General features: G+C 34.9%; 1 long non-coding RNA gene across 5 annotated transcripts in view; it reads right to left on the bottom strand.

Moving 5' to 3' along the window:
- Window positions 1-2140: 2140 nt before the first annotated feature.
- The window catches only part of LOC121479281, a 57646-nt gene continuing 37129 nt past the window's right edge, over window positions 2141-22657 (bottom strand). For all 5 annotated transcript variants that reach the window (XR_005984709.1, XR_005984708.1, XR_005984707.1 and 2 more), the window contains 2 exons: window positions 19729-19820; window positions 2141-10874 (listed from right to left, as the gene is read on the bottom strand). This is a non-coding gene — a long non-coding RNA (uncharacterized LOC121479281). The remainder of the gene's footprint in view (window positions 10875-19728; window positions 19821-22657) is intronic.

Consider the following 22657-nt stretch of genomic DNA (forward strand, 5'->3'; position numbering starts at 1 on the left):
ACAAATACTGAAATTTCCTTTTACCTGTTCCTTATTTGTATTTGCTTTCTAATTTGAAAATTATTATATATATACTTGTATATTTTTTTGGTTCCCATAATAAGAAGCTCTAATCTACATTTGTCCCCTAAATGAACAAGCTGCACTCCCTTATTTCATTCAAGTATCTACTTAGATGGCATCATGCAGTCAAAAATAACACATACATAGCTCCTGGTGTTGTTTTTCTTAATATTATGATGGATTCTAAAAGGTTTCAGTTAAGATAAACTACAAAAAAAGGAATTTTAAAAAAATGCTCATGTAAAGTCTCTTTTGATTTGAATGAATGTTAATTTTTGTTACATTTCATTGACCTAAGGAATAATAAGGGAGTGTAACAATATTATTAGCTATTATATGGTGTCGTAACTGTTATTTTTTCATAATAAAAGTAGAGACAAAGAGCATGAAACTCTACAGGAAGGCTAAGAGGTTGGCTTTGGAAAAAATAATTAAATTTATTTACTGTAATGATTTCATGAGATAAACTGAGATAGTATGGCTTAGAACATCCCATTCACTATCTTTTCTACTCCAAAATAATAGACTGCTTCTTACCCCCAGGATAAAAGGAAATTACCCTGTGGCATCTGTTTTTTATCCTTTTGTTTCGAATAAAATATTATTTATTTCAGTCCAAAGTTTCCTCAAAATGTTGTATTTACTAGTATGCTTTACAATGCCTAGTATATTTTAAATTAACATTAAAAGGAAAAAAAATAGGGGTGAGCCTCATAATTATTTATTAACAGTGGCCTGATTTTTGTTTTGTTCTTGCTTGGAATTTCTCTTCATATTTCAAAGAGGGAGAGTGTAGGAGAATAAGCTCTGGTTAAAGCTGGGTTTGTTTTCCCAAACTAGGGATATAAATCATATTAGCTGGAAGTTTGGAAAACAGATTTTCATCCTATTTATTCAAAGGTGTATAGAGGAATAATAAAAGATTATAATGATATCAACACATTTTTGTTTTTCTGAGAAAACAGAAATTTTGGTGTGACTATCCCAGTAGCCTTTTATTGCTGATAGAAACAAGTTAAGGTGATGGTGGTTTTGTTATTATCTACACAGATATCTGCTTGTTTTTTCTATTAATTTCTTCATCTGTAAGTTAATGTGATGTGATAATTTGACTATAAATAAATATTGCTGCTGTATACTCTCATAGTATCTTATGCATACCCGTATCTCAGCACCTTCTTTGTTGAAATTGCATTGATCTCTTTATAGATTTTCTCCTCATTAGACCATGTATTCTTAGAGGGCAAAGTTCATGGTCACAAAAGTTTCACACTAAGCATAAGAACATAATCTATATTATGGAGTCACCAAAACAGCCTGCTAGATGAGGCTTACATGTTTCTTACCAGGTATCTATTTAATAAGTGGGCGCAGTTAAATGTGAAGTTTTATCCCAGAAATTTAACCAAGAGATTTGCAAGCATAGACAACCATTTACATCTCTTGCATCTGAACTCTCACCACTTCATTGCAATAGATTAGAACTCATGTCCTGACTACTTCCCTCTGATGAAATAACCTTATGACCTTAGAAACCACTATCTTCTATGGATGATGATGATGATAAAATTCTCATTTATATCTCATTTTGTTTTTGTAAATCACTGTAGTTGGCTCTGCAAAATTAAACAGGGTAATTATACCTGTGATTGTAACGAAGGCTCAAAAGCAGAAGCTCAGTATTAAATCTATTAAGAACTACTGTTTATTGAATGCCTAAATGATACAGACTTTTATATTTTACCCTCACAATAATCGATTTGAGGGAGGTATTAGCATTCCCATTATTCTAACTATAGAGTTGGAAACCAGGACTCAGAGAGGTACAATACATTGTCTACACTTTCAAGATTGTACAGGGATTAAAAATGTTGAAGCAGGGATTAAACTAACTATTGTTTACTTTTCTAAATTAAAAAGAAAAATGTAAGGTAATATCTTAAATCTGTGTCACATGTGATTTAGTTTAGAATCAATGATACATTCTCAAAACCATCACATAAATCACCAACAGTAGTCATTCAAATTTAAAATAGGAAAATGGAAAGCCTTTTCTAAAAAGTGAATTTTGACAGTGTCAGAGGCAAATACTATTTCCAGCCTTTATTGTCATTATTAGTACATACACCAAACTCCAGCCACATATGCCACTCATACTTTTACTTTTCATTTTGGGGTTCTTTGGAGATAGTTGTGTCTATGATTTCATGTACATCTTTGACTGAACTCTTTATTTTGTACCCTCTCATTCCTGAAAAATACTGGAGATGGCAATCACCTCTATAAAAATAATTTTTGATCTATGTAAATATAGAGAGAAAGATAAAATTTCCTTGAGTATGAGTAAATGAGCACAAGAGAAGAATGAACAAAGAGAAGTCTTAGGAGATAAACTTGATCAGAAATTTCTGTGCTCTTTTTAGAGCCACTTTTCTACTGGTGACTGTAAATATCTAACAAAATCAAATTATCCCTTTCTCTAGCATCATTCTACAGCTTACATGCAGACACTATATAAGAAAATAGGAGGGTTGATCCAGGATGAAGGCTCTGGCAGGTCAATGTAGGAAAGCGATAGAGGTACAGAGAATTAAGGTGATTGGCAAGAATATTTAAGGAAGGAAATGAAAAAGAATAAAGTAAAAGGGAAAACTGATTGATATTTAAAGAAAAGGACAAATAAAAGAATATAAGCATAGCAGAAATAGTTTGTAAAGTAACCACCTGAAGGAGAGGCATTATGAAAGAGCAGATGCTTGAATCTATGATTTTGGAGGTGGAGCATTTGGGTATGAAAAGTTCTAGATTATGACCATAGGAATGAGTTGCAGAGAGAGATCTGAAGAATCAATTTCTGAATATGAAGAAAACAAGGAAGCAAGGGGCCTCATTACTGGTTAGATGATCAGCCATATGGTCTTTTGAAATCACCCAAGATGGGGGAACTTGGGCAATCATGTCAGCCATGTGCAGAGGTATTCAGTGATGAGAAGTGACTTGGAAGCCGGTAGATGATAGAGATGAGGATCTGAGCCTCAAAGAACATTAGTGTTAATGAGAAGGTGGAGAACTAACAGTCTGGGAGTCACAGTGTGACCCTGGATGTGCAGAGTTTACAAAGCGAAGAAATGACCTCACTTCTGAACCCTGATGTACCTAGCTTGTGAAAAAATATATAGCCTCTACTTGAAAGGGATGCAGGGAAAGTGTCTTCAGGAAATCCAAACCTAGTTAAGATCTACTGAGTTCGGATCCCTGGGTGGCGCAGCGGTTTGGTGCCTGCCTTTGGCCCAGAGTGGGATCCTGGAGACTCGGAATCGAATCCCACATCGGGCTCCTGGTGCATGGGGCCTGCTTCTCCCTCTGCCTGTGTCTCTGCCTCTCTCTTTCTCTCTGTGTGTGACTATCATAAATAAATAAAAATTAAAAAAAAAGATCTACTGAGTTCTAAGATCTAGTGAGAGCTAATGTGAAGATGACTATCAAGAATGAACACAGAAGGTAAGCATCACAGGTGTGCTGTACCTGATTTCTCTGCTAAGAATGAACAAGCTTCACAGTTATAAAAGTCCCAACGGCATAAAGTCTATCATTTTACATTTTGTCTAGTACCTACCAACTTTAGTACCTACCAGCTGGGTCTGATAATTCCCCATTAGTGTTGTCCTTTTAGTGTGATCTACCAAAGACTTACAAATACTTAATATGCCACCGTTGCAGCATTGCATTTACACATGACTGGATGAAAAATATGGTCTGTAGCAACTAAAAGTATTTCCCCTTGTTTTGTGTGTGTGTGTGTGTGTGTGTGTGTTCTCCTTTAAAAAAAATGTACCTCAACCTTCTATTGGGGAGGGGAAGGGAACAGAACGAACTTTATCTGTCTGTGGACAAAGGAAGTTTTGAGTAGCAGTAAAGGCCTCCAAAGATGGATTGTGTCTCTCTCATACTTCTAATTAGAATATAGATGTCACTGACCTTTCAGGAGTGGTAAAATATTTAAAGAACAGATTTTAAATAAAAGCTATAAATAAAAAATCTGACTGCTTAAAACTTGCATTTAAAAAGAAACCCTTAACCTGGTTCTTTAGAATGACTTTACCATTTTACATTTTCTCCTTTAGATTCCAAGTACTGCTGTATTCTTACTCATCTGTTCACTCACACACACTTAACTGTCAGCTGTCAATCAGTGTAATAAAGTAACATTGAAGAAATACATTACCACACGGGATCAGTGATTTTCCCATGTAAGCCTGTCAGCAAAAAATAAAGTCAGTTTCTTTTTTGACTCAGTTATTCTAAATAAACCACAAGCCCTGTGAATGACAGTAAGTCATCTTCAGTGATAAAGAGGCTAAATTTTTGGCTCACTGGTTACGTTTATAATCTACACTTGCTATCACCATGAGATCTAGTCTTGGTTGCCTTAAGAATTTTCTAACTCACTAATTAGGTAAATTATGCTGTTATAAATTATAGATACAATAGAAAACTATATAGACATTTAAAAAATATTTATTTATTCATGAGAGACACAGAAAGAGAAGCAGAGACATAGGCAGAAGGAGAAACAGGCTCCCTGGGGGGATCCTGATGCGGGACTTGATCCCAGGACTCTGGAATCACGACCTGAGCCAAAGGCAGATGCTCAACCACTGAGTCACCCAGTCACCCCACTTAGGCATTGTAGTGAGGTAGATATTTTTCTACTGACTAGAGACATACTCATGATGTTTTAGGTTAGGTTCCCAGGAAACATACTCTGAGGAGGAACGTGTGCAGAATGTTTGCTGGAGAGTGAGGAATTGAGAATGGAAGGTTTAGGAAGAAGGAGAATCTGATCTGCCATGGGATTATAACTGAGACCTTAAATGATATTACAGAAAACTTTGGCCTGAGCTGGTCCTTTAGAGTTACACCAAAATGTGGCAAAATGGAGAGGAGGATTGTATTTCTGCATTACTTAGTCATTGATCATGGCCTTCCTGGAAAGGGAACGTGAAATTTAAGTGAGGGAAGTCCCTGTAGTCGAGGGTAGTTTCTAGTTTGAAGTAGAGCTAAAACTATCAGCATTTATCATATCCAGCTTTATAATGTCATCCACAGCTTTTATTTGGCCCTGATGAGGGATCTGGGTGATATACCATACTATCCACTATAGTCATTGTGCATTGCTCAAATCGGCTTAGTTTTTATGGCAAATTCCCATTTGGTAAATGCTTCTTAAGGATTATAGTTGGTCAAATTTCCTAGGAAAAGTTACAAAAGGAAAGTTAGTTGGTTGAGTTATAGCTCTCAATGAAGCTGTTGGTCTAGAGTCCATAACTGATAATCATCATACCCACTTCAAGAATCCATTCTATATTGCCCTCAGTCTTGGCTAACATTTCTGCTATAGAGGTGTCTTACTGGAGGGGTGGCTCAGACCTGTAATTATGAGCTGTCTGAGCTACTGGTTACCAAACGCTTTTTATCCTGGAATTCTTTATTTGTGCCTATTTCATTAAAACTGTGCCTGGAAGCACTCAGAAGACCGGATTCCTCCTGATTGTTAACATTAATTATTCCCACTAGCATGCTGACTCCTCATCTTGTCTGCTGATCTCTTAGAGCAGCCACCCAGGTGCCTCAAGTTCAATGTTTTTAGATTCTCCATATAAGTGATACATATTTGTCTTTCTCTGTCTGACTTATTTTACTTAGAACAATGCCCCTAAGATCCATGTCATGTTGTATGCACATGGCAGGATTTTCTTCTTTTTCGTAGTTGAATAATATGCTAAGTCTCTGACTTACATTTTTCAGCTTTATGATGGTGTGAAAGCAATACACATTAAGTAGAAACCATATTTCAAATTTTGAATTTTGATCTTTTGGGCTAGCTATGTGTGATATGATCCTCTCTCGTGATGCCAGGCAGTGGCAGCAGCCACAGCTCCTGGGCAGGCATGTGATCACTAGGGTAAAGAGCTGATACACTAATAACCATTCTATACCCACACGACCATTCTGTTTTTCACTTTCAGCACAGTATTCAAGAAATCACATAAGATATTGAAGAGTCTATTACAAAATGGACTTTGTGTCCTGTGATTTTGACCAACTGTAGGCTAATGTGAGTGTTTTAAGCACATTTTAGATAGGCTAGGCGAAGCTGCTGGTTTGGTAGGTTTGGTGTATTCAATGCATTTTCAACTTGCAGTATTTTCAATTTATGAGGGGTTTATTGGACTACAACCCCATGGTAAGTCAAGGAAGATCTATGTGTGTGTATATCTCTATGTCATATTTTCTTTATCTGTTTATTCACCAGCAGACACTTAGGTTGTTTCTATATCTTGGCGAAAGTGAATAATGCTAATTGTATTTTTAAGAAGCCAACATGCTGAAATATCAGGCTGACAGATTCTGAGGGGTGCAACGTATGATACGATAAGCGGATCTCACAGTTGTGTCCATTTACATGCAGCTTTTAGCTTAAAGTATTTTCTTTATCCTGAAACAGTATTATATAAAATCTCATGTCGGTGGATCAAATATGCTGCAAGTCTTCACAAAAAAATGTTAACTGGGGGTTTCTTAGGGGAAAAGGCAAATATATATAACAAGGAATATTTATCGATACAAGGCAAAATGATTTTTTTCCCTTTCAGAGTAGTCAAAGTCTTTTGGGTTTCATAGGACTTGGAAACATTCTTCTCTAAGGTAAAAGTAAAAGATTGCTTCTTAAAACCCCTGCCACTCACAAGCAACACAGTAATGGACAGGCCTCTTTGGATTCTGAAGGCAGCAGATTTAGCAATTTGGAGTACCGTTTCAGCCCATTTACAAGGTGATATAAAAGCTTGCTGGTATTAAGTGGACTCTAGAGCAAGAAAGGGGTCTGTAGCAGAAAAATATATATTTGGTGCATATATGTTTTTGGAAACCAGTTTGTAACAGTGGTTGCTATTAGAGACCAAGACTGGAGGGCTAAAATAAAGGGTTGTAGTTGTTGTTGTTCTTGTTGTTTTTTTTACTTATTAATCTTTGAACTTTAAAAGTAATTAGTCTATTTTTCTCTTGTAGAGTCAATCAGAACAGAATTATTCAGCTCCCCAAATTTAGATTGTATCTGTTGCTTGCTTACTGGTACAACCTCCCTGATTTAATTCATCCAGGGCAAAGATATATTTCAGATGTTAGAAAGACTTTTATACCCACTCCCCCAAAGTTTGATATTTTGATTCCAATTTTTCTTTTTTCATTTTATCAGACATTCTTATTTCCACTCTGAGTTTCCTACCCGCAGGGATTTTATTTATTTATGAGCTCCTGTGTATTTGCTGCATGATTCACTGTCACTGGTTTTCATTTTTCCATCTGAGCTAATCTGTACATGAATATAGGTCATGTGGATTTAACTTCTTTAGCAGTGAGGAGATCGATTGCAATGCCGTCATAATGTCTTTTTCTCCATGGAATTTGTGTGTATTTTGAATGACTGCACCTGCCCACAGTGGGGGTGAGGGATGTCTTTGCAGGGGCTTTGGGGTTATTACTCATGACTCTCTGCAGGAGGAGAAGTGCTGAGGGGAGTTGTCAAAGTGGCAGGAGAGCATGTGGCAGCTCTCTGTGGTTGGGGGCTGGCAGAGAGTGTGCAATCCATTTACAGACCAACACCAGATCCTCATCTACTTGACCTTACTGACACCTTGTTATTCCAGGTTCCCATCTTTAAAAATTATGTGCATTTGATGTCTATGATCTCACTCCTCCTCTCTCTTTTCTCTGTTACTTAAATTGTTATTTATTGTTATATTTGTTATTATTCCCTGTCTTCTGTGTTTCACACTAAGCCCATTAATTTCCCTCTATAGAAAGAGTAATACTCTATCACCCTAACTATCTCAGAAAAGGAAATGCTAAGGTGAAACAGAGCTGAGAGTAGAGGAGGAAAATTTGATGGACTTTGAAGGCAAAGCAATATCCAAAACCTCTGAGTTTAACGTTATATATGTCGTTGGGTTTTCAATGATCATAACAGTAATTAATCACTTGGCAGAAAATCTTGCAAGGAAGGATTATAAATTATTGAATCAGGAACTGATTTTAGTTGCTATTTAGTCTATTTACTTCACAGATAAGAAAAGGCATGTAGCAGTCTTCATCTTATGGCCACACAGTCCTACAAGGAAGAAGTTCTGTAATCTGGAGCATACATTATATAGGACTGAAGCTGGCCTAGCAGCTGTGAGGTCAGGCTCTCAGAGTGACCTTTGGTGTCTATGGTACACAGGCCACTGAGGCAGAGACAGTCCAGTATCCTGGAGGCAGGGTCAGAAAATCTTTCCCAGTCTACTTTTAGGGGCCCTGCGCTTCTTGTTTGTCCACACTTTCCCTGGAACTTTATGGTCAATCATGACACTAGGCCTCATCTTCCCAGATTTCACCCTGAGACTAAAGAAAGCATCCTATGCCACACAAAATTTTTCTGACTCTGCATTGAGAGTCTTGTTTTTCTTCAGGCTTCCATCTTTGGGGTAAGTGGAGCAGAGAAAGAAAAAGAGAGAAAAGACAAGAAAAGAAGACCCTTGGTTCATGGGAAGCTCATTCTTAGGGTATTCCCATAAAGAAGTTATATGAAAATTATCCAAAGGACTTTTTCAAACTATATATAATTTTCTCAGAGTTGAGCTCTATTGTCCTCCAATAATGTTTCTCAACGTTGGCTGTATATTAGATGAACCCAGAGAGTTCTAAAAGAAAACCTATGGCCAGGCTCCACCCCAGATGAATTAAATCAGATGCCCTCAGGATGAGATCTAGACATCAGTGTTTCCTATCAAAGAGATTATTGTGTAACCAGAGTTGAGAATTCGAGAACCTCTTTCTGGAGGTTCCATTGAAAATCCATTCCATTGAAAATCCCAGCCATTTTGAGCCATGATTACTAATTGAAGAAAGTTGAAGCAGAAGAAAATCTAGAACCATAACTCTCTCTCGTTAAGGATGGGGCAAGAGTCTGACTTGGAGCTTACATGATGATGACTGGAAGATAGAATTAAAAATATAATTTACCTCATTATCACTATTATTGCAAAGCAATATTAATGAGTAACTATTTCTCTCACATTTGCCAGAAATAAGTATTTTTCCATTTCATTTTAATAGCTAGATTCATTTCTGTGAGAAAGTGGTATCTTTACAAGTGAAAATTTTGGTTTCTTGAGGTTAACATCACTATTGGCATTAAGTGATATAAATGAAAAATTGTAATGAATTTAAAGAAACAGGGAAGCCATGCTATTTTAAAATTTATACAAAATGCAAAATCCACACAGTTCAAATTTATAGTTGCATATAAAAATAGGATTACTTAAAAGGTACTTCTTTATATTATGTTGAATTACCTCATAATGTAGGGAAACTACTTTGTGTAAAGGGGAAAATGTACAAACAGGTGCTAATAACTTGGATGAGGCTCATCTTTAAAAATATTTTCTAAAAACATAAAATTGGAAAACATATTTCTAAAATTTAGAATAGAAAATGATCAAGAGATAAAAATTATGTTTTCTGGATGTTACTCTTTGTTTCTATTTTTTGAAGTGGGATTTGGCAGTCTCTCTCATATGTGATCCCACATATACCAGAGGTTCAAAACTGAGGACAATTTTGTGCTCTCCCCAGCAGACACTTGGCAATAGCTGGAGACAGTTTTGATTGTCACACCTGAGGGAAGATGGAACTACTGGCATTTTGTAGGTAGAAGCCACACAGGCTGCTAAATATCCCACAATGTGGGCAGCCTCTCAAAGAGACAATGATCTGGCCAAAGTGTCAATAGCACTGAGGCTTAACTGTTTTGAATTAACCTGTTAAAAACTTCATATTTTCTTTAAAAAGCCAATAAATTTTTGATATTGCAATCAATAATGTAATTTAATAACTATTTATAAATATCGAAGTATCAACTTGAATCTCTAAAATAAGGCCTATACTTTGTGGAAAGTAAAACAGAAATATATCAAATATCTCCCAGAACATCCATATCTTGTTTGTTATTGTCGTAAGTCACCTGTGTAGTCCCTCTTCACTGGTAGAAAAGAGGAAGGTGCATATTCTGTATGATGACTGCTGTGAATGAGCTTTCTCAACAGACATTCCAAACCCTAACCCCATTTTAGTATATCCAACAAACAAAAATCAACAACAAACTACAGTTCCTAGATGGAATTTATAGTCGTATAGTTCTGGATGTGATTGTATATATATAAATTCCTAGATGTAATTTATATATGTATAGTTATGTATGTGTGTGTATATTTCTATAGGTGCTGTAAGTCCTTTGATTTGATGAACTAGGACAAAATTTTTATTTCAAACTAAGTCATATGGCTAGGGAATCAGGATACCAGAAGTCCATTTTACTGGTGCAGCTATTGGCACATGTAGTGTGGCCTTAGAGCTGGCAGATGTTGTAGCATCATCCTCTTGATGTCATATGCAGTTTCCTGCTCTTACAGCTTCTGGACAGTGGCAAGGACAGCCCAGTTCTGCAGTGTAGCTTTCTGAATGATTCCTGAAAACCTCATCAAGAGTCAGGGTCTTCAGCACTCCTAATGATCTTGTGTGGCATTTAACGTTCTCAAGTAAATCCCTTCTGGTTATATTGACTAGAGTAGATTCTTTTCTCTGCAACAGGACACTGATACAGACATAATGAAAAGACAGGGTAGGGAAGAAAAACTCATTTCATGTGCCCACAGAGAACCAATATTTGACTCTTCAACCTTGGAACCTCATTCTCAGCCTTGAAATGATGCCTGTGGGAAGAACATGGCACATTACCATTATTTATGTTATATCACATAAATTACAAACACAAGTGATTACTTTGCTTTCTGTTTTTATTCTCTAGTTGTTGTTGTTGTTGTTTTTTAAAACTATTCAGAAACCATCTGGCCTCACCTCACATCCAGAAGAAGTGAAATTCTTTCAGTGGTTCAAAAAGGTTTATGGAGAAAGAAAATCCCATTTGTTATATTGTGAGAGAGCATAGTGCAAATAAGGCAGCCCATGTTTTTGTAGTTGAATATTAAATTGTATTAACATATGATATCATAGTGATAGTAATCTGCTTAGAGAAAAGACTTTAAAACACTATTCTGTCTTCATAATTCTGAAAAAAAAAAAAGGAATTAAGGAATGATGACCTGGCATGCTTATCTACAAAATATTTTGTAGAAAATATTTTCCTTGCTTTTATAAAATGAGCATTATAAATTTTTCCAAATGTATAATTGTATAATTATACGTAAATTATAAATTTCCAAATTTTTTATTTTTTTACATTCAATTCAATTTTTTCTTCTTTCTTCTCTTTCTTCTCTTCTTCCTTCATGGTCATTTTTAGCTTTGGGATCCTTCCTTATTTGCCATCCTTATTTTACTCAGTTATCTAATTAGTCCATATGTGTTTGTTGAGCATCTGCTGCCCTCTGAGTGCTGTGCTTAAGTTCTGGGAATAAAGAAATAACTCTCTACTTCTCTATAAGCTTTCAAGGTGGTGGGTATGGGTGATAAAAGAAAAGTAAGCACCAAAATAAATGTGAAATTGTATATTATATTATTTATGGTGAGCACTGGGAGAGAAAAGAACTATTTATAAGAAAGAATAGCAGGCTAATTTAGACTGAGTCAGTGGGGAGCCGTCTGAGGAAGTGACATTTGAGTTAAGGACTCAAGCATGAAAAGGAATTATCCAGGTTAAAATGCAAGAAACAGGATTTCAGAGCAATACTAAAAAGTCAGTGAAGAAAGAATGGCTTAAAGATCATGTGAAAGAGACAGGTGGAGGCCAGGAGACGCAAAGAGTTGGAGAAGCAGTAAAAAGTTTGGATTTCAGGGCACCTGCGTGGCTCAGCGGTTGAGTGTCTGCCTTTGGCTCAGGTCCTGATCCCAGGGTCCTGGGATCAAGTCCCACATCAGGCTGTCCCTCTGCCTATGTCTCTGCCTCTCTCTCTCTCTCTCTCTCTCTCTGTGTGTGTCTCTCATGAATAAATAAATAAAATCTTTTAAAACAAGAGTTTGGATTTCAGCTTAAGTGTAAAAAAAAACCACTTTAGGATTTTTTTTTGGGTGGTGGTGGTGGTGAGACATCATACTGACATGTTGAAAGACGACAGGTTAATGTGTCAGAATGGACTGGATCGGGTAAGAGGGGAAGGAGGCAGGCCTGGTTAGGGGTTGTTTGGGTAGCTCAGGTGGACCAGGAGAATGCAGAAGAGCTGTAGTGAGGAAGATAGACCAAAGAGGGAAATTTGGACAGAGGTACAAACACACAGAGGCAAAGACCACATAAAGATGGAGGCAAAGATAAGCACAGGGCAAGGACCAACTAGGATTGCTGGCAAACACCAGAAGCTAGTAGAGACAAGGAAGGATTCTCTCCTACAGGTTTTAAAAGGAATAAGCCCTGCTGTCATCTTGATCTTAGATATTGACCTCCATCATTGCCAAAAATAAATGTATGTTGCTTAAGCTCCCTGGCTTGTGATTCTTCGTTATAGAAGTCCTAGGAAACTAATATGGTGAGGGAGAAAGAAGCATTATGAATTTGCAAAATACAACTGACTTTTGGTCCATGAATAGTTTGTATAAGTTTCCCATTTTATGAGTTTTCACAGAACATTTAAATTTATTTTAATTTTCCCCTTCCTGAATTCCTCTAGCCCCTAGGATTTGTCCTGCTTTTTTTGGCACTCCTTTGAGATGATGAAAGGCTATTATCATCCTGTCTTATGATAGAGACTGGGGAGAAGACAAAGACCATTAAACCAGCATTTTATCTTCAAATTCTTTTAATCATAAACTTTTAAGCATCAGTGTATGTATACCATTGAAGGTAGGGCTACTAATTCTCAGAATTCATAAGTACACTCAGTAGGGCTGGGTACATACCATGTAACAAATTATTTTAAAGGCAATAATGCTGTATAGTGTTGTACAAACATTAATAAAACTAAGAGGTATCAAAATGGCAATTAAAAATAAGCTTTGGATTAAAAAACCCTGAATTATTCATATCTCCATTGCTTACTAGCTGTATGATTACAGGATGTTAATTTCTACCTTTACTTTTTATGAGAATTAAATGAGTATTTGAACTATTTATTACAGTGTCAGGCATATGGGAAACACTAAAATAGATGGTGTCTTTTATTATCATTAATATTTCTATTTGTTGAATGGAGTTGAAATAATAGTGTAGTAGTGAAGGACTGTGATAGCACTAATAAATATGTAAGATGCCTCTGGTGTTGGCTGAAGTTAGGATGACATCTTCAATATAATCCTCTAACTTTGCAGTTGGTCTATTGTGGATTCTTCCAATTATGTGTTTGTCAAAAGTGTCTGGGTGGTAACTATGTCTGAATGAATTTCTGAATACCTCAATGAGTTGGTCTCATCCCACAATAATTCCTTTAGGAAATTCTTTTATCTTTTCCTTATTCTTTACTATATCTTACTACTTATTATTATTTATTATTTACTACACTGCACATTTGCTCAGATTATTTATAAGTTGGTTACCAGTTTAATGTTACGTTTTCCTATACCTTGTCCCAATCCAGGTTTTCTGTTTATTACATTATTAGCATTACACTTATCTTGTTTGTTTTTATTTTTCCCATTCAAAACAAAATAAAATCTTCTCTGCTGCTTACATACGATTTCTTTCTTTATTCTGTGAAATATTACAGCATTCACTCATGAATTTATCTTATGTATTATATCATTTCTCTACACTATCATTTTATTTTTTTCTCTCCCATAGCACTGGTCAATACATGTTAATGACAAAATAACATATTTCGTGATAATTGGTTTTAAAGACAGCTTTTATATGGAATGTTATATAAAGGAATTCTCCAAAGAACTCATGGAGTTAAAATATCAACAGAAATGATGGACATGTTAATTAGCTTGATAGTGATGATCATTTCACAATGTATACATATATCAGAACATCATGTTTTACACCATAAATAAATACAACTTTTACTTGTTAATTGTACCTCAATGAAGCTAAGAAAAAAGAAAAGAAATGCTGACTTAGTTGCTTTAAAACTTTAATACTTTTTCTAAGTATTTATATGCATTGCCTATAGAGTACTATGGAGATTTTGTTTTCATCCTCAAAAAGAAAGTGTCAATGTAATCTAACAAGTTTTTTTTTTTTAATTTTTTTAATTTTATTTATTTATGATAGGCACACAGTGAGAGAGAGAGAGAGAGGCAGAGACATAGGCAGAGGGAGAAGCAGGCTCCATGCACCGGGAGCCCGACGTGGGATTCGATCCCGGGTCTCCAGGATCGCGCCCTGGGCCAAAGGCAGACGCCAAACCGCTGCGCTACCCAGGGATCCCTAATCTAACAAGTTTTAATCTGTTTTCCATGGTATAAAAGTTTCATAGTCCCCTATTGAGAACCTTTGTGTTTTTTCCCCTTCAATGTATTGCTTTTATAAACAATCACAAAACTAACATCCTTGTATATGTATCCTGGAGAAAATATAGAAGTTTTCCATGAGAGTATAAGATGAATTAAACATGAGGTATTACAGAGTTTTGGTTTGGTAGTATCTGGCTAATTTTAAGAGATAGTATCAAAGAGTTCCCAAAGTGGCTCTTACCAATCTATTCTCTCATCAGCAATGTATGGATGCTTATTTTCTCTACAACTTCCTTTAAGACTTGATATTATCAAGCTTTTAAAAGGTCTTGTTCACTTAATTTGCAAGATCCTGATTACCAAGAATTATTTGCCTATTTTCATGTATACTTATGCTTTTCTGTTACTTCCATGTTAGTAAACTTGGATCATTTTTGGTTTTGGCCTTTTGCCATTTTCATACTAATCTATAGGACATCTTAAGGTTTGACCAGCTTAGATTGTTTTATCTGGACCTGTGCTATTCCACCAATGATTTATTTCTGGTGTACAAAATGGTAGGTGGAGAAACTGAAAGTCAGTGAGCCCAGTAATTTTATGACTATTCAACCTCATTTAAGAAAAATAGTTAACATCTTATATATATTTTAAATTTTTATTTTCCTGATAATTCATTTTTTATTGTATTCTATAAATGCATTTGTCTGTTAAAGATCAAAAATAGAAAAAAATGACTCTTTGCTACAGAGAATTTGAGAACTACTGATTTTTGAAATTTTAGCTCATATATATTGCAGATATTCTTCTTCCATCTTTACTTATCATTTAACTTTATTAATGCTATATTAGTGGAATTCATGCTATTGATTCTGGTTTAGTCTGTGTAACAATATTTTTATTTATAACTTCCTTTTTTTCTCTTATACACCCTGGCCTACACTTGAGAAAGCATAGTCTTATAATATTTTGTTTTATGTTTTTCTTGATTCCACTTAAAATTTATATTTATGATAAGCCTAAGGTGAGACCTAGCTTATTTGTCCGAATATTCAATTGATTTTCCAAGACCATTTGTGGAATAATGTTTCTTTTCTTCACTGATACGTAGTGCCATCTTTTTCAAATACTTAATTAAGAGTCTCTTTCTGACTGTTTTATTTAGTTTTATAGATTTCATTTTCTATTCTTGCATAAATATCACAGTTCTTTTAAAAGTATATTTGACATTTGGTGGTACAGATTGTCCTTTTTGTTCATTTCCAGATGCCTACAAATTTATCTTTTATATGAAATTTAGAATCAGCCTGCAGAATTCTATTAAATCCTATTAGATATTGATTATTTTGATTTATATTGTAATGACTTTTTATATTAGTTAAGAAAAAACTATGTTGAGATTTGCCATCAATGAAGATGCTATATTTCTTTATTTATTACGGAGTAATTATGCCATTGTGTATGCTTTTATAATTTTCTCTTTAGAGGTCAAAATATTTTCTTTCAATTTTTATTTTTTTTTATTTATTATTTTTTTGAAGAGAAACTCTGAGTTTTTTTTTTATGTGCCCCTCTTCTTTTTTTAAATTTTTTTTTACTTATTTATTCATGAGAGACACACAGAGAGAGACAGAGAGAGGCAGAAACAGAGGCAGAGGGAGAAGCAGGCTCCATGCAGGGAGGCTGACGTGGGACTAGATCCCGGGACTCCAGGATCACACCCCAGGCTGAAGGCAGACGCTCAACCGCTGAGCCACCCAGGGATCCCCTCTTTCAATTTTAAAATCTATCTTCTATTCCATCTTTAAATATGCTTTTTACATTTTTTATATTTTATTTAAGCCTTTTCTTATTTTCCCCAAATCCCTTATCTAACATTTTGTTATTAACCTAATTTTTTTCATATAATCCAGTTTTAACTTTTGTTGGTCATGTTTGAATTTTTATTTTCATAAGTTTTAGCGTATTTTTAAATTTTGTTTTCTGAAAATTTACTCTGAAATTTTTCTGCTGTCATAAGTTGAATATTCATCTTTCTTATGAAGTATATTCTTTAGCACTTTATACTTATTATTATTACCATGAACATGATTGTTTTTTACTTATATTGGGAGGATTTAGAAAAGCTATTATTATTTATACATTATACTTTAATCCTCCTACATTGCTAAACTCACTTATTGGTTCTAACTATTATAAAGATACTAGTTTTCCCCTCTAATATATATTAGTAGTATATATATATATATATATATATATATATATATATATATATATATATATAAATTATCTTCCAATTTCATTTCTTTTCTTGTTTTATTGCATTGGCTAAGACTTTTAATATTATGATAGATAGTAGTGGCGATAGAAGAAATTATCATTGTGTTTCTGATTTTAGTAGGAAAATGTATAATATTTTCCATTAGCTTTTTCCAGCACGATGTGCATCTTGGACTTCTAATAAATATTCACTATCAGAATAACAGAATTTTATCTCCCTAATTTGCCAGATTTTTATTTTTTTTGTTTCTTTTACTTGAAAGATTATTGAATTTTAACTATTTTTTTGCTTTAATAGTGAATATAACTTTTATGCATAAAATAATTGTCTTAATTTTTTAAAAAATATTTTATTTATTCATGAGAGACACAGAGAGAGAGGCCAAAACATGGGTAGAGGGAGAAGCAGGCTCCTCACGAGGAGCCCGATGTGGGACTCGATCCCAGCACCCTGGGATCACCACCTGAGCCAAAGGTAGATGCTCAAACACTGACCCACCCAAGTGCCCAATTTTTCTTAAGTTTTACTTTTGGGGCCTTCCCTTGTGGCTTTATATGTGGTCATTCTTTGTAAATACTGTACATGAATTTCAACTGGATGTGTATTGCCTTTTGAATGCCGTAATGTTTACTTTTTATGTTACTTAAATTCTCCCTAGTCTTGTAAATTTATCTGCTAGTTTCTGGAAAAAAGTATGCTAACTTTCCCATGATGATTGTCAAAATGTTAGCTTCTTCTTTTGTGAGGTTCAGAAAGTTCCACAATTTTTATGTCTTTTTCTTGGGTGGATCATTTCTTTTTCAGCATGAAATATCCCACTTTGTATTTTCTAATGATCTTAATGTTACATTTCAGTTTCCTGACATGATGATACATTGTTCTTACAAAGACTTAAAAAGCAAAACTCAGCTCAGGTAAATCAATTCCAGGAGAGGCATTACAGTGTAGTAGTACTCAGACTTCAGAAAATGTAGCTGGTGATTAACTAAAAATAAAGGGATGTAAGAAAGATAAAAATGTGATAAGCAGTTGCATAGTAAAACATAAAATCAGTTTTCAGGACCAACTGAAAGAAGGCTAATGAGTTTAATTTGTTGATATGAAGATTGTGGCAAAGATATTTCTATTAGGCCTTTGCAAATGGAGTTTTAGAACTCAAGTTCACCCAGGTAAAATGCACATGATAATTTCTTGAATTCTTTTCAAGAACTCAGTTATCATCTGGGAATTCAACAATCCATCTTTTCCCCTTCCCCTTCACTTCTCTAGCATTTATATAAAGTGTTTGGGATATAGTAAGACCTCAATAAAGGCATGTTAACTTGGACTAGGAGAGAGGCAGCTTTCCAATTCATACCTAGCTTTATTAGTACTCCTTTTCTTTGTAATATATCCCAGCTCCACTTGGTTTAAGCAACTCAGGAAGAAGGGAAATTATTAAAAGATTTTCATGGTCTGCAGTGAAGGAGCTTTTCTAGTTTTTAATGCAGCAAGGAGGTCTAAGAGAGAATGTAGAGGGAGATAAAGCAGGAACAGAAACCAGATGGCAGTATGTAAGAAACTACAAAAAGAAAACATATGCTTTGGATGTAAAATCTTTCAAATAATTTTGTCAGCAAATAATTCTTGTCTTTCCAATAAATTTGTCAGCAAATAATTCTATCAGCAGGAGGAAGGTAGCTATTGGGAGCCATAGGTCAAGTGACGTTTGTTTTCAAGGAAAATAGCGGGAGGAAGAGTGCTGAACATACACTAACAGAGTTAGAAATTGAAAGCATGGGGACAGAATTTTAAAATGTATAAATGGAAGAATGATTTAAATAGAGCTCAGAGAGGAGAGCAGAAAGCCAAGGATTAAATCCTGGGAAGGGGCAAAAGAAGGTCCCTTCAAGATCATAGAGGAAAAGCAGTGAGGTGTGTGGGGAACCAAGATAACTTAAACACTCTCGAGGGCAGAAACTGGCATTCATGTCATCAGAGAAAAAAAATTCGATATGTGCTGTAAGCAGATGCAATTCTCAGGGTCAGACAAAATTCTAACAGTCTCTTCCCTTTCTTTATTCCTTTTCAACTTAGAATCCCCCGACACAACCCTTGCTCACATACTCTGTGCCCTGATAGTGATTTGCTCATACAGAGTTCTGTATTTCATCTCCTCATGCATCTGAGTCAACTTTCAGACAAGGAGAAGCCCCTCAGCACAGACTAAGCTGTAGTGCAGTCTTTTTGGAGTCTAGGCCAAGATCTGGGAAGAGGCTAGACTATAGAGATTGAAGCCAATCAAATGAGAGGAAACTTACAGGGGAGTAATTTATAGCCAAGTCACAGACCAGCCAACTCAGTCACTGTTCAGAAGAAGCCATACAAAGCGAATTAAAAAGCCAAGAGAAGAGAGGGAGAGTCTTTAAATGGGGGACTAAAGAAAGACTCTGAGTGAAAAAAGGACTAGTTGCTTTTTATAGGACACTTCAGGCCTACAGTATGGCACGCAAGGAGTTGCTAAAAGCTTAGACTCTGACCTGTTTCCCTACCGTGTTTTTTGCTCCAAAATTGTCTGCTTAACCCTGCTTCTCCCCAGTTATCTCAGCTTTGTATTAAAAACAACGATGATGACAACAAAAATAGGGATATCTAATTAGAATTTATAATAGATTTAACTTCCATAAGTAATAATTTGTAAGTTTAGAAGGAGTGTTTTTCCCCCCCCCAAACCTAAATGAATCTGTAATCAGTAGAATGTGTTGAAGGAAGTGAGCAAAACCCTGGCCTGACTGTTGGTAAATTGGACCAGTTAACTTGTGGCTTCGATTTAACTATGTTTGAATCAGAAATCTGTATTTTATTAGGCTGAGCATTTCCTAAATTTGCATTTTCTTTAGTTTCCTTTACTTTTTTTCCCTTTACTTTCTCCTTAGGTCTTAGTTAAAGTAATTTTCAAATTTTACCTTTTCTTTGTTAAGAAAGCAGCAAGATGGGAAAGGAGTTCTTGTCCATTTCTGGGTCTTGCCTCAAGGAGACAATATGGTGTCCCTGGAGGCTAAAATAGAGACAAAAGAGAACCAAGAGGGAGATGTAAATCCTAGGAAGAGAAAAATCATTCACACAGCCATGGTTTTTGTCTGCGATGATCTCTGTCTTAATCTACTCGAGCAGTTATAACAGAATACTATACACTGGGTGCCTTATAAACAACAACTTATTTCTCACAGATCGGGAGGCTGGGAAGTCCAAGATCAAGGCACTGGCAGATTGGCTGGTGAGATTCTGCTTCCTGGTTCTTATATGGTTGTCTTTTCAGTGTCTTTGTGTTTGTCCATTTGTGGAGGGAAAGGGCAATGTCTTTTTTAAGGATTCCATTCATGAGGACTCTATCCCTATGACCTACTCACTTCCCAGAGGCCTCATCTCCAAATACTACCACATTGGATGCTAGCTTTCAACATAAGAAATTTGTGGGGACACAGTCTATAACAATCTTCCATATAGACTTTTCTTTTTTTTTCATAGACTTTTTCTGTATTTATGTCTAAAAGCTAGTTTGTTTGTTTTTTTACTATTTTAAGAACCCTGCAGCATATATTTACTAAAATAGTTTTCAAGATAGGGACTCAAAATCTCCATATTTATCAAGTTCTTCCATAATGCTTAAACTTCCAGGAAAGCATACTCAACGTGACAGTGAAATAAAACTCTACTCTTGATGAGTCTTATTTTGTTTTTGTGCTTTCATTAAACTCTTTGAGGATTGAAAAGGATTCAACTTGAAGAATATGACTTCAGTTATTTCATGAGAGCTAGGAATTTCCCAAATGAAAAATATCTCCCCAACTCTTGCATCACTGATGGAACAATTTTCAACAGTTGATTTTATTCTTCCGTATTAATTTTCTTAATGTTCTTACAAATATTAAGAAGTTCATGTAAGTTAATTAACTAGCTAGCTATCTGCTGTGACCTACTAGGCAGAGAAAACCTGAGATTACTATGCTTAGTATATAGTGGATGCTCATCAAATAGTTATCTGCTGACTGACAAGAAACAAAATATTTTATAAGGAGGAAAAGAAGACAACGTTGAGTTACATGGTCATTAAAAACAACCCCCTTATGATTTGGCTTTGACCTGCCCAGAAATATTCCAATGTGTTGCCTCTTAGTGACTTCTCAACATTTAATTCTACCTCTTATTAAATTTTTTGAGGTATAATTTTATACAGGGAAATAGACTCATCTTAAGTATAGAGTATGTGACAAATGCATGTGCTTATGCTACTCACACCCCTATCAGGGTAGAATATTTTCAACACCCCAGGAACTTTCTTCCTTTCCTTCCTGAGTCAATTAAACCCTCAGATGCAACTATTGTCTAATTGCTATCGTGACATTAGTTTTGTCTGTTATAAAAATTCATGTAAGTGGGGAACATTTTTGGAACCATCCAAGTTCTTAAGTGGAATCATCCAAGTTCTTTGATCACTCTTTTTATTACTGAGTAGTAATCCATTGTATGAATACAGCATGTTTATCTATTTTACTACTGATGAATATCTATATTATTTCCAGCTTTGAGCCATTCTGAATAAATATGAATATTTTTAAAGAAATCTTTTGTTTGACACGTATTTTGCTTTATTGGGCAAATACCAAGGAATGGGATTGCTAAATTAAAGGATAGATCTCTGTTTAGCTTTGTAAGAAATAGCCAGTTTTCCACCAGCAATGTATGAGAATTTTGGTTCCTCCAAAATGTCAGTACTTCAGGTTGTCAAACATTCTAATTATAACCATTATAGTTTGTGAAGTGATACTTCATTGTGTTTTGAATTTGCATTTCCTTGATGACTAATGATACAGAGCATTTTTGTGTGTGTGTTTATTTGCCTTTTGTATATCTTCCTTATTTTCCTTTGTATGGGGTTTATTCAAGTCTTATGCTCATTTAAAATTTTTTGGTTCTTTTATTGTTGTTAATTAATTGTAAAAGATCTATATATATCTTGGACACAATTCTTTTGCCAGATGTAAGTGTTCTGAATATCTTTCCTAGGCTGTGGCTTGCCTTTTTTCCACTTTTTTAAACAGGTGTTTTTGGATGAGCAGCTGTTTTAATTTTGATGGTATCCAATTTATCCCATTTTTTTTTGGTAGTTCATGCATTTTGTGTTCTATCTAAGAAAGTTAAAGGGGTAGGAGAGATTCTCCAACAATTTCTTCTATAAGCTTTATGATTTTGGTGTGTATTTTCAGACCTACCCTCCATCTCAGATTTTATTTTTTGTATGTAGTAAAATAGTGGTTAGGGAATGATGGTCTCTTTTTTCCTTATGAATGTTGCCTGTTTTAGCATCTTTTGGCAGGAAGATTTTTATTCTCCACTATATTGTATTTAATGTCTTTGTTGAAAATTAATTGATTGAGTGTATGTATTAGGACTATTTCTAAGTCTCTTTAGTTTCTTTGAATTTATTTGTTCATCCTTACACAAATCTAAATTGTCTTGATTAATACATCTTATTCTAAGTCTTGAAGTCATGTAATATAAATTATTCAAATCTGCCTTTGTCAGAATTGTTTTAGACCATCTAAATACTTATTATTTACATATATAATTTAGAACCACTTTCCCAAGTTCTACAAAAAAAATTGCAAGAAAAATTTAATGGAATCACATTGATTCATAGGACACTATGGGATATCTTAGCAGTATTGACCCATGCAATATTTAATTTAATATCTATGCTAACTTATTTAGATATTCTTTATTGTCTTTTCATCAAAATTTTTGTATTTTTCTGTGTATGGGAGTTACAGATCCAACTCTGAGACAGATTAGCTTGCAGAAAGTTTATAGCAGAGTGTTCTCTTGGGATTTAAA

The sequence above is a fragment of the Vulpes lagopus genome, chromosome 20 (assembly GCF_018345385.1).
Source record: "Vulpes lagopus strain Blue_001 chromosome 20, ASM1834538v1, whole genome shotgun sequence".
Classification (NCBI taxonomy): Eukaryota; Metazoa; Chordata; class Mammalia; order Carnivora; family Canidae; genus Vulpes; species Vulpes lagopus.